Genomic DNA, 15,211 nt, shown 5'->3' on the forward strand with positions numbered 1-15,211 from the left:
TAATATGATCACTCTCAGCATTGATCACCAACTGTAAACGGGAATTAAGTAAGGAGCAGGCCTTTATTACATCTATCTTATTAAAGCAAGACATGTTCCTCTTCACAGAGACTTTTAAGGATCTCAAGGAGCTATGGGAGGTTCGTTTATCTTCCTTCTCAGCTCTAACCATAACTGCAAATCACACGGGTTAAGGTCAGGGCTGTTGGAAGACTCATCAGCTTTGATAACGATTTGGAAAGCAGTTTCGGCAACATGACAAGGCGCTGAGTCTTGAATCCACATGAACCTTGTATTTTGAGGGTATGTGACTTCCAGCCATGGCATTACAACATTCTTAAAACAATTCGAGTACATTGTCAAAAATGTGAGCCGGTATGACATTCAATTCACTGGTGATCAAGACATACACCATTATCCTGGACGGGAACTTGGTCTTCATCACAGAAGGAACATTACTTATGTCCTCTATCAGGCAACTGTCATTCTTTGGGGTGTAGGCAGCGTCCAAGGTGAAATTTGACTCATCACTGAATAGCTTTATGTCGAATGAATTTGATTTATAAATTTGGCGGAGTTTCTTGCCTCTTTGCAAACTAATTTCCTTCATCTTCGTGGTCCTCTGATTTAGGAATTCAATCCAAGGACGTTCTTGATGGTCCTGGACACCGACCTGGAGCATGCCTTCAATGAACGGAACTGATTTTTTTTAACACTGAACACTAAAAATGAGATTTTAGCGTTACGTTCAAAAAATTCAAGAAATCAAAGTTTACATTTTTTTTAACTTTTTAAAATATTATTTAAAGGGCTGATAAAGCAAAGAAGAGCGCTTGGATACCTATTTTGTGGCAGTGACATAGGGGGGTCCACAGGGGCACTTTTTGAAGGCTCTTATCGAAAATGAAAGTTTATAGGACTCTACCTCAACTCAAACATATGAACTTGTCCTCTTCAATAATTCTGAAAAATGGGGTCCAGGATCATTATTTGGCAGTGAATGTAAACAAATTGACCACTAAAAATAATAAATTCTACTTTTGGGTGTTGAGAGGGCCACAATATAATTTCCTACTAATTATTGTTTATAATAGCAATGTCAATGGAATTTATTTTCATCGAAGAGAGCTGATTAACTATAGTAATTGAGAGAAATATGATATTTTTATGATATGATATTCGACCTTTAGTCTATTCGACGTTTTATCAATTGACGTTCTGATGTTGACGTTCTGATGTTGACGTTGTGACGGTTGATATTTTGTCCATGCAGCGTTTTGAACGAATGGGCTATATATTATTCTAAAGAACAATAATTACAAAGTTATTAGTCGAAATGGACACCCTTAGCTACCCCCATGGCCTCGAGCTTAGGCCGTAAGGGTGCACACACCTTAACATCGTGGCCTTCTTACATGGCCGCCTACTGCCTCTGTTCAGGAGGTCTTTAGCACATCAACACTGGGATTGGGGACGGCCTTACTTTCAACATAAACCAAAATAATAAAGTTATGAAGATTCATGTCTGGCGAGGAGGGAGGCCACAAATCGTGTTTCCGACATAGATAACAAATTCTCCTAGAGCCATTGCTTCGTGGTCCTGGCCTTGTGCCCGGGGCGGAGTCCTGCTGGAACATATAGTTTGTCTCTGGGTAGTTTGATTTCACCCAAGGCAGGACTACCTCCTTGAGAACATCCTGTTAATCCTTGGTCCCGATTTCTAAGGATTTTGGGAACCAATACGGGCGAATCCTCTTCCCGTCTGATGCCATGAATCCCACCAACATCATGGAGACTGTAAACTTAGTAAAGCTTAGTTATGGAATCTCATCGAACCCGTAGGCGAGATAGTGGTCCTTCCTGGAGTTTCTCAACTAGTCCACGGTCCAATTTTTCTTGTCTTGTTGGTGTGCTGGGCACGAATCAAATCGTCTATACTTTGCCGTTTGGCCTACATATTGACAATGAATGGACCGATTTTAGTCAGTTGTAGCTCATTTGAACACTTATATTCACAGGATTATTGTGTTAAAAATCTTGAAACCTAGTTATCAAATGAGACCTCCTTGACACTATCAGAGTGAAAGTCACGATTTGCTGTCGTACAGTGTACATGGTATATTGGAAACCGGAAAGGAACTCAAACAGGACGTGGAGAGCTGAACGAAAAAATGCAACAGAACGCTTACAAGCCTAGATATACCTCTTCCGAGCATGAGCAGCCATTAAGATGCCATAATATCCTTTGATGGACCTTTTGAGCCCAGCGGGGAAGTGGCCACTCCACTTTTTGGCTTTGTGTGAGCCACATGAGAAATGGGAAAGCCCTTTACCCGCCTTCAGTCTATTGCAGACCTAATGGACAGTGCTCCTAGTATATTTTGTTGACTTTTATGATTGTCTTTTCATTGCTGCTGACCTTAAACAATTCTGCACTGACTTTATGTTTGACCTCTTGTTGTTCTATGGTGAAACTAAATAGATTAAATATAGAAACAAAGGCTGTTGTCGATAGACAGTACTTTTAGGTGAAGTTAGAGCTTAACTAAGTAAACGGTCTAAAATAATATTGAAATATGCTGGGATACTTACGCCCACCCTTGTAGTTATGGTCTGTTTTGAGTTTGTTCTCAATTATTTTTTAAGTATTTCAAAAATTGGGACAGCAAGATAAGTCTTCAAACCAAATTGCAAATGAAGTGCAAGAGTGATACATAGGGAATTTTGAGTTCATTTAGGACATAACTTTTTGGCCTCATCGTTCAACTGATCTTAACCATTAATATTAAGTATTAATCTACATTAATAAACCAAAGTTTGTCTGCAAGTGTGTATGGATGAATGTTTGAATGAAAAACAGTCATTTCAAATCCAAGAAACAACTAAATACTCATAACAATTAAATTTCCCAGCCGTTTTGCATATAGCATCCAGCGTATGTAGGTAAGGGTAATCTAGGTAGCTCTATTGATACTAAAGTACTCCCAGGCAACATAACGTCTTATTATTATTTTTCTTAAGCTATAACTATTTCATTTTTGAGTGGAGAACATCTATGATTAGAATAACTACGTGTATGTTTGCTCATGAAATACAGTGAGTAACAGTGGGGATTTTTTGGGTAGTTATTCTATCTATTTTTAGGGCAAGTTTGTCTGTTCGAAGATGCCTAATACATCTGAGCAATGCTAAGTAGAACCACCGTTAGTATATCTCATAACACAAGGCATAATATATAAATAGTCATTTAATTTTTTTTATAAAGACTCTAATTCTGGAGCAACCTCTCCTATAAAATTGATCCGAATAATAATAGCTAAATTGGGATAGACGTCTTTTTTTATTATTAACAAGAGGTACAGTTAGTAATAATACATATCTCTAACAGAAATTGTATTTAATCGCTAATGTTTAAAAAAAACCAAAAAATAAATTTTGATACGTTGCGTAGTTAGTATCCTCCGTCATGGAAGCACCCATACATGCAATTATTAATCCCCTGAATAATCTTGTCTTCCAGTTTCTTGTATTGATCATTATCACTAGTCTTGTCGTTCCAGGGATCTGCACCTACATTGTAAATAAATAAATAATAAGAATGGATTAGTAATTGCATACGAACCAATAAAGCCACTTATTTGCGATCTTCCAACCCTTGGAAAAGGAATTAGACTTGACCTCCCAGCTCTCTTCTGAGATAAGTACTTGATATGCTGTGCTTCTTCCGAGCCTGAAATTAGTTTAATATATTTAGAGCATAGTTTGATGGATAAATTAATCGAAATATTGGAAAAACCTTTGGTTGATTGAAGAGTAAGAGCACAAAAAATCAAAGCAAGGGTGACGTGGATAAATTTTGAAGTAAACATTTTTCAACTTTTGTTGTTTAGTCTTTGTCGATTAGGAAATGACTGTGCTCTAAATGTCTCAAAAAAGTGTTTATATATGAAAATTTTCGGACACATTAAAGCTATTTAAAAAAAAACCTATTTGGTTAATAAATTATGTTAACAATACATCAGTGCACTAATAACGCGAATTATTTTTAATTATGTTTAACCTTTATTAGGACTTTCTCTACGATTCTCTAGATCATAATTAATACTATTATTTAAAAAATAACATTTAAAAGAATTAATTTTTTCATTTATTATAAGTTAAACTACATACATAGAAGTATGATTTTTCAAAAAATTTACTCTCTGCTGCAATGCATCTCTCCAACCTTTTCCTAAGCCTTTGGCACACTAACTTTATGTCAACTCTGACATTTAGGGCCAGTGCTCCTACACAGAGGTTTTCAGGCCGGTGAAATTTTTGTGATAGGTAACACAAGCCTTTATCTTCTTGGCACTCCAAATATAGTACAGGTGGTCCAGATAAATTGGGAAAATCTTTAAAGGCTTATAACGAATGAAACCATATTGATAATATCGGCCACACAACGCCGGAAGCTTTGGTAGGCTCGGTATACAACGTGCGGTTCCAGCTTAGTCATCGTAATGGTTCTGGTTTTGAACTTTTAATTTAAATTCCTTGAATGGAAGGAAGAAATTAAACGTTTCAACAAGACAGTGCATCGGCCAACAAGATCAAAAAGTGCAGGATGTCTTGGCCACAAAATATCCTCACTTTTGGAGCCCAGATTTTTTTTCCAGACATGAACACATGTGATTTCTGTGTCTGGAAAAGGGTCGACTATGAGGCATGTACCAAGTAGCATTCGTCTGTGGATCCCTTGAAGAAGTACATTACCGGAGAATAGCAAAGGTGGATCCGCACGAGGTTGCCAATCATGCCAAAGCTTCCGGTGCCTATGTGGCTGAGCTTATCAAGAAAGGTGATTATAATTAGAAATGACTGGATTTAATTAAATTTAGATTTCTAATAAATAACAATTATGGTCCTACCCCATCTAGTTCGTTTGTTATAAGCCTTTAAAGATTTATCAAATTTATCTGGACCACCCTGTAGACAAGGGAATTCAGGTTTGGGATGATCAAGGCCAAAGTTTATTTGGTCAAAATCCCCTGACCCTAATATTCAATGTAACCCTTTCAAACCCATAAGGTGCCAGTAAGTAATTTTTTTGAAGTCTCTAGCATCGTACTAACATTATTCAAATTGATAAAGAATGATAGCTCATCCCGTTTGTCAAGAAAATTATGGGACAGCGGTGGGTCTCTGGGGGTAAAGGGAGATTTTAGTACCCAAAAAATCTAAGTTTCATTATTCATTTTTTATATTTATAATATAAAGCAGCAGCACACGGCATTGCTCAGAGCAATTAGGCGTCAGCTAAAAGACAAACCTTGCTTTAATAATATAGAAGATAACTGCCCAAGAAATCCTCAGTCTTACTTTCCCTTTTTCATGAGCACACTCACACTCAACTACTCAATACAATAGTACCTTTATCAATTCATATCACGTGTTCTCGACATTTCAGACAGCATAGAAGGGAAAATATTGTAATCATATTTCAATTCATATATATTTATTTTATTATACATTTTTAAAATAATGTACACCAAAAATAGGCAATAATGCATACATCAGAGACAGAAGTAATAGCACGCCAACCTATTAAATAATGAAAAAAAAAAAAAAAAAGATCACACAAGACAATCATTTATCGTGTTTTAATTTTTATGAAATTTCTTCATTACAAACTACACATCTATAATTATAAACAGTGTACTCTGTATAGACGTTGGAAACTATATACATACGCCTGTAATATTTCATCAATACGACTACATTGTAATTTCTCAGATCAAAATATGTTTCATGATACATTATTGACCACTATATGCAGTGTACCCGGTGACTCGTTGGCATATACAGGGTGCGTGGGATATTCATAACGCAAATATAGTGTATTTTCTAATTAACCAAAACAGTACTAAAAATTAATTTAAACTTATAATCTTTTCAGGAAATATTTATTAGCACATATAGAACATATTTATCAAATAAAATCACCATTTGCTTCCACAACCTCCTCTAGGTGGCTCCTGACCCGGCTGCAGGCCTAGGTGATATCCTTCCTGGGGATGTTCTTGAATGCCTCCATGATAACCGTGATGAAGGACCCCTTGGTGTTATGAGGGGACTTGTTGGTATCCCTCTCAGCCACGCACCACACAAAAAAGTCAAGAAGATTGAAATTTGGACTTCTAGGAGGCCAAATCTCCTTCTCTCTCCTTATTCCTTCCCATGAACTTTTCTTGTGTAGGCCGGAGCTCCAATACCTCAGTTTCTCCTTCACATTTCCTCCCTCTTGGAGTCGCTGCGGCTCAAGTGGGACTTCCTCTTGACATTAAAGTCATCATCCTTCCTCCTACTGGCCATTAAGTCGGAGTAGAGCCTTGTCACCTTTCATTCGGTGTAGCCCTTTGGGCCTCTGTAACCAGTTCATTCATTCTGAATGATCTGACTTTGCTTCTTCTTTTTTTTCAACCCCATATATGGATATACCCTTGATGTGTTAGAGTGCAGGAACCTATAAAAAAACACGTTAAGAGGTAAACAAACAGGTTTGAAGTGGCGTTGTAAATACCCCACGGGCCATGTACACAGGCATTCAGACAAATAAAAATACAAACTTTGCCTCAATAATATAGATTTGAGTACTTTTATTTCATATTCACCTTGACAAAACAATTATAGCTGACTATTGCATACACTATTGTAGTAATTTTTTGCATAAACAACCAAAACATTTTTACTATTTTCTCAAATGAATTATTAGAAAAAAATATATATATTAATGTCTATGTTTTGCATCACCTATATTTAATTCAGCTGATCATCAACAACAGGGCGTTGCTACCATTCATTATTTGGGGAAGGGGGTGGGGGGTTGAGTTAGTATGGATTTTTTTAGAAAAATTCTCTGCCATACTGGTCATATCATTCAAAATGTCAACGGGAACTCTATTCCACAAGATGAAACTATCTTGTTAACTGTGGCCAATGTTATTGATGAACAACGTTAGATCATTGCAATAAACGATCAAAACGACTCTACAGAGACATGTTTTGAATTAAACTGCGACAATGACGAAGTAAATCTTAAAACATCTCACTTAAGAGGGTGTAATGTTTCAGACTACAGAATAGGTAGTGCATCTATTTTATACATTGTAGGCTATTATGCATATGTACCGCAAAAAAATATTAAATGAGTAATTTGCAAAAGAGCAAAAATATAAAGTTAGTAATTCTCATATTAATTTTAATAAGGTTATTTAGTCTTTCGTGGATGTGCGTCATTGGGAGGGGGTTGACAGTAAATGGGAAGTTGATTATGTTCTTTGTCGATATTTTCGAAATAAAAATGAAAAATACTATTGGCATACCTCTGGTTCTCCAAGGCTTCTCATTGTGTCCAAAACGATTTATAGCTTTAACACATGGTATGATCAAACTGTTCTAAGATATCCTTGAGAATTTGGGGAAAAGGAATTATCCTTTACTTCAAACTACCTAAATTTGAATTGCATCACACTCCATAGGAGTATGAACCAGAAGAACAACGTTTTCCTTCTCAGGATCCATTATGAGGACAGATACATTTAGATTTCGAACAAAGAAGGGTAGGAATATTGAATTCGTAAGTTCGTTTCCATACTGAACAAATATACCGCACCAAATGATATGGATAAGTAACAATTTTGCAAGCTCTAAAGAGATTTTTTTGAAATTTGATATGAATTTTTGGTCCAATGAGGACTAAAAAAAGTATTTTCTTTAAATCAATAGTTGTTTTCCTTGTGACGTAAAAAATTATTTGATTTTGTACCTCGATTTCTTTTAAATCCCGAGTTCAAATAAGATATCGAAAATATTCCTATATTTATTATTATACGATAAACGTGAACAACTGAAGGCAATGAAGCAGCCTTTCGCATGCCTTGTCATCTCTATATATTCATTTCTCTATGGCTACTGCTAGTTGTAAAAAACTAATTAAGTAGTTATTATACTAATACTGAGTACTTTAATCTATAGACTAAAGTACTCCCTGGCTGAACTTTAGCTACACACACTCGTTCTTAAAAATGTGTCCTCGACTCATATTTTACATTATAGAATTGTAATAAATATGAATTTACCTAAACGCTTACAAGATTTCATTCATTTTTATCATGGACGTCTAGAAATGTCCATGATTGGATTATGGATGTGCAATGGTTTTTCCTCTGGATCATCCAGAGTTGGACGACGAGAGTAGATCGAGTGAGATCGATATATCTCCAAGGGAAGAGCAGGGTGATCGTGGCCCTAAAACCTCTATAAGGATCAACGATATTTCTCCTAAGAACGAGCAGGGTGCTCGTGTGCCTTTAACCTCTATAAGGGTGAACGATATGTCTCCCAGGGACGAGCAGGGTGCTCGTGTCCCAAAAACCTCTATAAGTTGAACGATATTTCTCTCAGGAACGGGCAGTGTGCTCGCACTCCTAAAACCTCTATGAGGAGAGGTATTTTCCTTTCTCCGGTGCGCGTGCTGAGAGCACGGCACGTCTATGGAGATAAATTTTATATATAAAAGAGCAAATGGTTTGTCCGCGCCTGGTTATGGATGGAGCGGATCAATAAGCTTCTATTCATGGAGCGGAACCTGGTTAAGCACAGGCATGAATTTGGTGCTTGGGGGGGTGTAATGTATTAGTGTTTTCTTACCCCTTCTTATCTTCTCTTATTTTCTTGTATATAAATATATATGTAAAGTACAGTCTTTTACCTCGTTTTAAGTATAAATAGTCGTGTATTTTATTTATGTATTAGAGTAAGTTTTTGTTTAACTAATAATATAGATGTTCTTATAAATAAGACTTGTATTATTCCTCCACGCCTTTCCTCTCCTCATTTCTCTCGGTCATCCTAGATTCCTTGATTTAAATAGTTTGTGTCTCCTCAACCTCATCAAGACACAACCGTACTACATCTGGTTTGAGGTACCTGTAAAAGAAGGACAGTTATTAGCATACACATCAAAAGTGAGCAGCTGTCTTTCCTCTTCTTTAGAGCCTTGCCAAGGGGCTGACTTCTTTTAGACTCACAGAGGAAATCAGAGTCGTTAAAATGCAGGGAAAACAGCTTTGTACTTTTGGATGGTGCCTAATCTGTCTTCTTCAGATCCGTTTATCTTGGAATGGTTCTCAGCCAGCCGGTATCAAGTCCGGGTTTCTCTCTTAGTTTGGCCACAGGACTCCTTGATAATATGTATATGTGGTATATACTCGCTTTCTTTTTTTATATGACGCGCACGCTCGGTTATATTGTTATTTTTTGGATCAAGTATCTACGCAGTCCTATGATACACTCAAAAATCTACTTACTCGAAAAATAATCATACAGACAAACTTTGCTTTATTAATATTATACATACTATAAATCTCAATTATTATACGAATACGTTCTAGTTTTCATTCATTATTTTCTTTGTTTTTCTTTTCTTCAGTCCTGGCTAGGAGTGAAGAAAATAAAAAGATAGCTAGGACTGAAAAGCCAACTAATCAGAGCCTAGTACTGATAAATGATGAAAAAACAACCCAAACTGATTACGGATTAGATAAAAGACTCAAAAGGGGGGAATTGAATAAGCAGGGGAGTTCTTTAATTATGGAGTGTGCATTACATTTTATACGTCATAATGTTCAAAAAGTTGTGTTACAATTTTTGTATCGACTATGAAGTATGAATATGTGCTATTATACTTATAATTTATTGTTTGTGGATAGCTTTTGGCTTGAAAAGTTTTAATTAAACAGAAAATGACTTGGAATGATGAGCAACAGAATCACTTTGACTTATATCTGTAAAGAAATATTATATTTTGCGGCTAAATCAAGATATTTATTATGAGCTTTTAATTAATCATCATATCTCGAGAAGTATTGGATAACTCAATATAGACTTTGTGAGTATGCAACTAAGAAATTTACATACATATATGTTCGTGCTAATAGTTATGTCCAACTTATCTAGGCCCATGAGAATGTAAATTAATCAAACGTTCTATTTTTCATTTTATAATTATAGGGTTCATTGATCATCAGTTCCATTAAATTATTCACTCTTAAGCATTTCCATAATTAAGAAAACATTTATCATTTCTTGAAATCTATTGGAAAACGTGAAGAAACAGTTCATGGCTTTTATATTAAAAATTAAAAATCATCGTAGTTTAGATTTAAATGTATTAAAAGTTGCTAGAAATAACTGTCAATCCATATTTTGTTATATTCAAGACCTGTTCACCCTTTTCCCGTTCTTTCGTTCATTTTTCAAGTGTAAAAAAATATAGAATAATTTTTTTTTCGTAGGAACGATAAAAAATAATGTTTCCACGACATGGCAACAAATCCAGTAAAATCCGAGCTTATCAATATAACTGTATTTGAGTGAGTGCTCTGCATTGGTCAGAGTTATTCAACGTCGACAAACTTTGCTTTAAAAATGTAGTATGCTACGTATCAAGGTTAATAGAAATACGAGATTATACCATCATAACTCGTGTACGACTGATGTTTGACTTCCATCACGCTTTTAATATTGACGTCATAGTAGATGAGTGGTTGTGTTTTTTGTCAAAATCTGTTTTTCTTGAGCAGCATTTGGTGCGATACATTAAATTGAATATTCTAGGAATAGTCACGTCATAGACCAGTGGTTCCCAACCTTTCAAGTATAGCGACCCACTTTAGAACAAGCGATCAGGAAGCGATCCCAATCCTTAAAATATCTCATACACATTTATTTTTTCTACAACAAACAGTCATATATTGCGATTTACACTTATACACATCCACGACTTATTCCTGAAGTAACTGTACATTCCGTAAATATATGATTAATTTAAAATTTTATTCATAAAACATTTCAATGCTCCTATAAAACATTAGTTAATTGCAAATCAATTCCAAATTGTTCGAACAAACAAATTTCACACGGTTATGTAAATTAGGTTTATGAACTGACCTTACTGAGACAGCTGGTATTGTAGTTTTTTAGCAATTCTATCCTGGGCTCCGTTGTCGATATGACATTAACATTGTCAGTAATTCCCCACTTCAAGAAATCATCGCTGTATTTTCTCCTTCTGACACTCATTTTTAAAGGGTTAAGAATCACTCGATTAAAGCTAGCAACGTTTCACTGAAAGTGCGACAACAACACTGATGGGAGGAGCGACAGCGGTGGCACAACCAAAACAAAACATGTTCAATACCGTCTCAGTCGTTATGTTGAGGGACTTATAAGGAGCGACAGCGGTGGCTCAACCAAAACAAAACAGGAACGAAACATGTTCAATACTATCTCAGATGTTGTGTTGAGTGACTTAAGGAGCTGTTACATTTATTTTCATTGTGTGAATTTATATAACTGTCTTAATCTAATTTTATTTATTTAACTGTCTTCATTTTTTACCGTGTTTTATATAATATTCACGTTCGGATCAAAATCGATTAGCGACCCCATGGCATTTGAGTCGCGACCTACAGGTTGGGAACCACTCCCATATACTATTAGTATTAGTGCGTTTTGTCTAAATCTGCCTGCCTTGCCCAGCAGTCGTTACAATAGATCAGATTGAAAATTCTAGCAAGCCCGATTACATGATGGTCTAAACTTGTATTTCTATTAACCTTGGTATGTATGAGTACTGCTTTTTAATTTATGTTTAAATATGATGTCCTGGGCTTCAGATACACACGTTCGTTGCCAAAACCAATATGAAGTTACATTCATTATTTTTTTAAATTTTATATATGTGGCGCGTTAAGACAAAAGCAAGTTAAAATGAATTTTCTCAAATTTGAGTGGGGAGTACATTTATATTCATCTACAAAATATCGTCCATTTCTATCGACAACTTATTCTTATTAACTCTTTGTGTATGCCGCAAATTGTACTTAAAGTAGCATAAATTGATTGGCATAATAGTGATAAATTAATATATTTTATTTGAAAGACCATATTGAGCCCAATCTAAGTCCGGAATTAAATGCTGAATCTATACTATAGTTTGGTATTTTAACTCATCCCACAAAGCCTACAACTGACTCAAATATGTCTGAAATATTGGACTGTGTGTGTATGTGATATAAAAAAAATAAAGTGTTACTTTTTTCTTGGTTTTTTTCCAAGATTGTTTTTAATGTTGACGCACCAAATAGTACTTCCTTTTTCTTTTTAACATGAGGTGCTGAGCTTTAGCAAGACTAGTTTGTCAAATGTGTCCTCCACAGTCAGAGATTCTTTGCTTAATTTTAATATAGATAGTATTAAAATTAAAGATGGAACCCTTCTTATAGGGTTTCCCTAAAAATATATATCTTTGCATTATTGAGTCTCTGAAGGCGAGGGTCCTGACAATGAGTTCTACCAATATCTGGAGTGAACCAAGGGTCAATCACTTAACCTCATGTAGGGGGATGTGTATTTTTTATGGTTAAAAATCAAATGATAAAACCTAATTGACTTGGTACATTATGACTCCCTTTTTTTTAACAGCATCAGAAAATTTATGTGAAGTCACGTGCTACAATTAATATATCTTCTACCAAGACAACATTTTTGAACTGAAATATAACGTTTTTCCACAAGACAAAAAATTACCAAAAGTAATGTTTAGTCTTGAACATTTTATGTGTTAAAGTTAGGAGTCATTTTTTAATGTAATTAGGTAAATCTTAATTGAGAATTAAGAAAGAGAAAGAGGATCAAAGGATTGAATGATGATTAATAATATTAATACTATATTAAACAGTATTGTGTCCATCCCATTTTCATTTCATCACTTAATTTTGTTGTATATAATAATAGCATAATTAGTAGTGTAGTTATACAAATACATTCTATCTGTGATAAATGTGAAAAGATAATTTATAATTACCTCTTCACATTCATACTAAGATGTAGGTAGTTTAATGGTTTCACATCTTGCTGAGATTAATAGAAATTATTAACCTTGGTTCTTACATTATTATTTTGCTATTTTCTTCTAATACAGTTATAATTTTTAAGGTAATAATCATTGAAATGTTTGAATCGAAAATTAAATTTTAAGAAGTAAATCCTGGAAAGTATTTTGTATAAGATGTTCCCCGACATTTTGTTAAGCAGTAATTGAATTGCTATTATTATAAATTGCAGTTTTATTATTTTATGTCCTTTTGGTTTATCATATATTCAAAAGATAAAAATGTAACAAATACTGTGATGTGTACAATTCATAATTTAAAAAAAAAAAAAAACTTAAAGTACTTGTAATGACGAATATCTTAGAATCAGCCCTTCAAAAACACATAGTAAATATGCAGGGGCTTATCTTATACCCAAAACCCCAAACGCCGTTTATGCAGTTCAAGGAAACTAGATAAGGGATTAAGTTATATATCAATAAGTGATTGGCGTTTCAAAAAACAATTTATTTCAGGTGCAAAAAAATGAATTAGTAAATACAATAAAGTTTGTAGAAATTTGTCTGGAGATTAGTTTGTATATAAATTTGACAAATAAAAATTGATGTTTAACGGAAATATCTGTAGTTTTCTGAAAAGTTTTTCAATGTTTCTCTTTTTTGTCCATTTTTTCAATTTTTTTCTTTTTGTCTATTTTTTCAATTTTTTTTCTTTTTTGTCCATTTTTTCATCAAACGTCAATTTTCAGTTTTTTAAGAAAAATGCCACAAAACAATGCTTACTGCGCAAAAAAATGTCAATGCAACATTAAAATTGAAATATTTTTGATTTATGGAACATTTTATTTTATAATTTTTGCAATATTTGCAAAAATGAACCAGTTATCGAGTGTTATTTTTTCTACATTATTCTTCATAACTTTTTTGTTTTTGCAAGTACGAAAAAAATATTGGTAGGCTTATGTTTCTTTTACAGTTCCAATAAATGCTATTAACTATTTTTTTGCTAAATTAGTGAGGGAAAAGTTTTTTTGAATTTCGATTTGGGAATTTTTTGAAGTTAATTGAAAATTGACTTCTCATCCAGACAATTTTTTAGATGCATATATTTTGGTATGTTATTTTGAAGTTTATAACACATTATTTTTTTTATTTCCATAATATTTTTTTTTTTTGGGGGGGAGGGGGAGTTGGGATAATGAGACTTTGTAGATTACCTTACTTAACCGGATTGATATAGTGTGAAGAATCCAAGAGAATTAGAATTATCATTATCTTTTTCAACAACAATGAAAACATTCATATAATAATTATTAGTATATAGAAGTGTTTTCTGAATATATATATTTTATTTTTTTTATTTTCTAAATTAATTTGACCATTTTTAATGTGATTTCCATTTCCCTCCTTATCTCGAGCATCGCCGGATAACCCTTTGCTAGTAATTTATAAATAGTAAGGACTGCCAAGTAGTACATTACATTTGTGGTTCATTACTAATTTTTCTTAATTATTTTTACCCTAATTATTAATTACTTCAATTTCTATGAGTTAATTTTTTTTATGATAAACAAACTTGTTTTTCACGAATGTCATGAAAATTTTATCTTGATATTAATTATTATCAATTTTCATTCAATCCAGTGGAGATGAAATAAGATAAATGATATTTTTTGTATGACAACTTGTTAAATATCAAAAAGAGTGCATATTCCAAAGTTGTTACTAGAAAAAGGTTAGGTAAAAAAAAATGGCAAATATTTTATTAAATAAATCTCTCACATTCTATTTATGATGACGTCATTTGAGATTCTTTGTTATTAATCAATAATCCTAAATAAATTTAATTAGTAAAAAATTAATTTAAAAGTAATCATTATCATATAAGTTTTCTTTTATTTCTTTTAAAGTAATACTTTACTAAATATAATGCAAAACGTATGTTTTTAGGCTACATAAACTATTAAGGCATATACATGTTAATAAATAATATATTTTAATATTTTATATTTTTCATATGTTTAATTTAATTGGGTAACAAATCTAAAAAAGTATGTGCAGTGGATATTTGTAAAAACCCAAAAAGCGTTTCATTCCACTGATTCCCGAAAGACCTTGCAAGAAGGATGGCTTGGATTTTAGCTCGTTGAAGAAAAGACGAATTCAATACTGATAAAGCTAGAATTTATGCTTATCATTTTGATGACTCATGATTTGCAGATCTTGCACTCTTGATCATGGATTTCTGAACTTTTGATACATCCATGACTTGAT

General features: G+C 33.6%; 1 long non-coding RNA gene across 1 annotated transcript; it reads right to left on the bottom strand.

The window, feature by feature from the left end:
* Window positions 1–3,321: 3,321 nt before the first annotated feature.
* LOC139905577 (uncharacterized) lies at window positions 3,322–3,934 on the bottom strand. Its single transcript, XR_011780450.1, has 3 exons — window positions 3,797–3,934; window positions 3,623–3,730; window positions 3,322–3,570 (listed from the first exon to the last, which is right to left on the bottom strand). It is a non-coding gene; the product is annotated as an uncharacterized lncRNA (long non-coding RNA).
* Between the last annotated feature and the right edge of the window lie 11,277 nt (window positions 3,935–15,211).

The sequence above is a fragment of the Lepeophtheirus salmonis genome, chromosome 5 (genome assembly GCF_016086655.4).
Source record: "Lepeophtheirus salmonis chromosome 5, UVic_Lsal_1.4, whole genome shotgun sequence".
Taxonomy (NCBI): domain Eukaryota; kingdom Metazoa; phylum Arthropoda; class Copepoda; order Siphonostomatoida; family Caligidae; genus Lepeophtheirus; species Lepeophtheirus salmonis.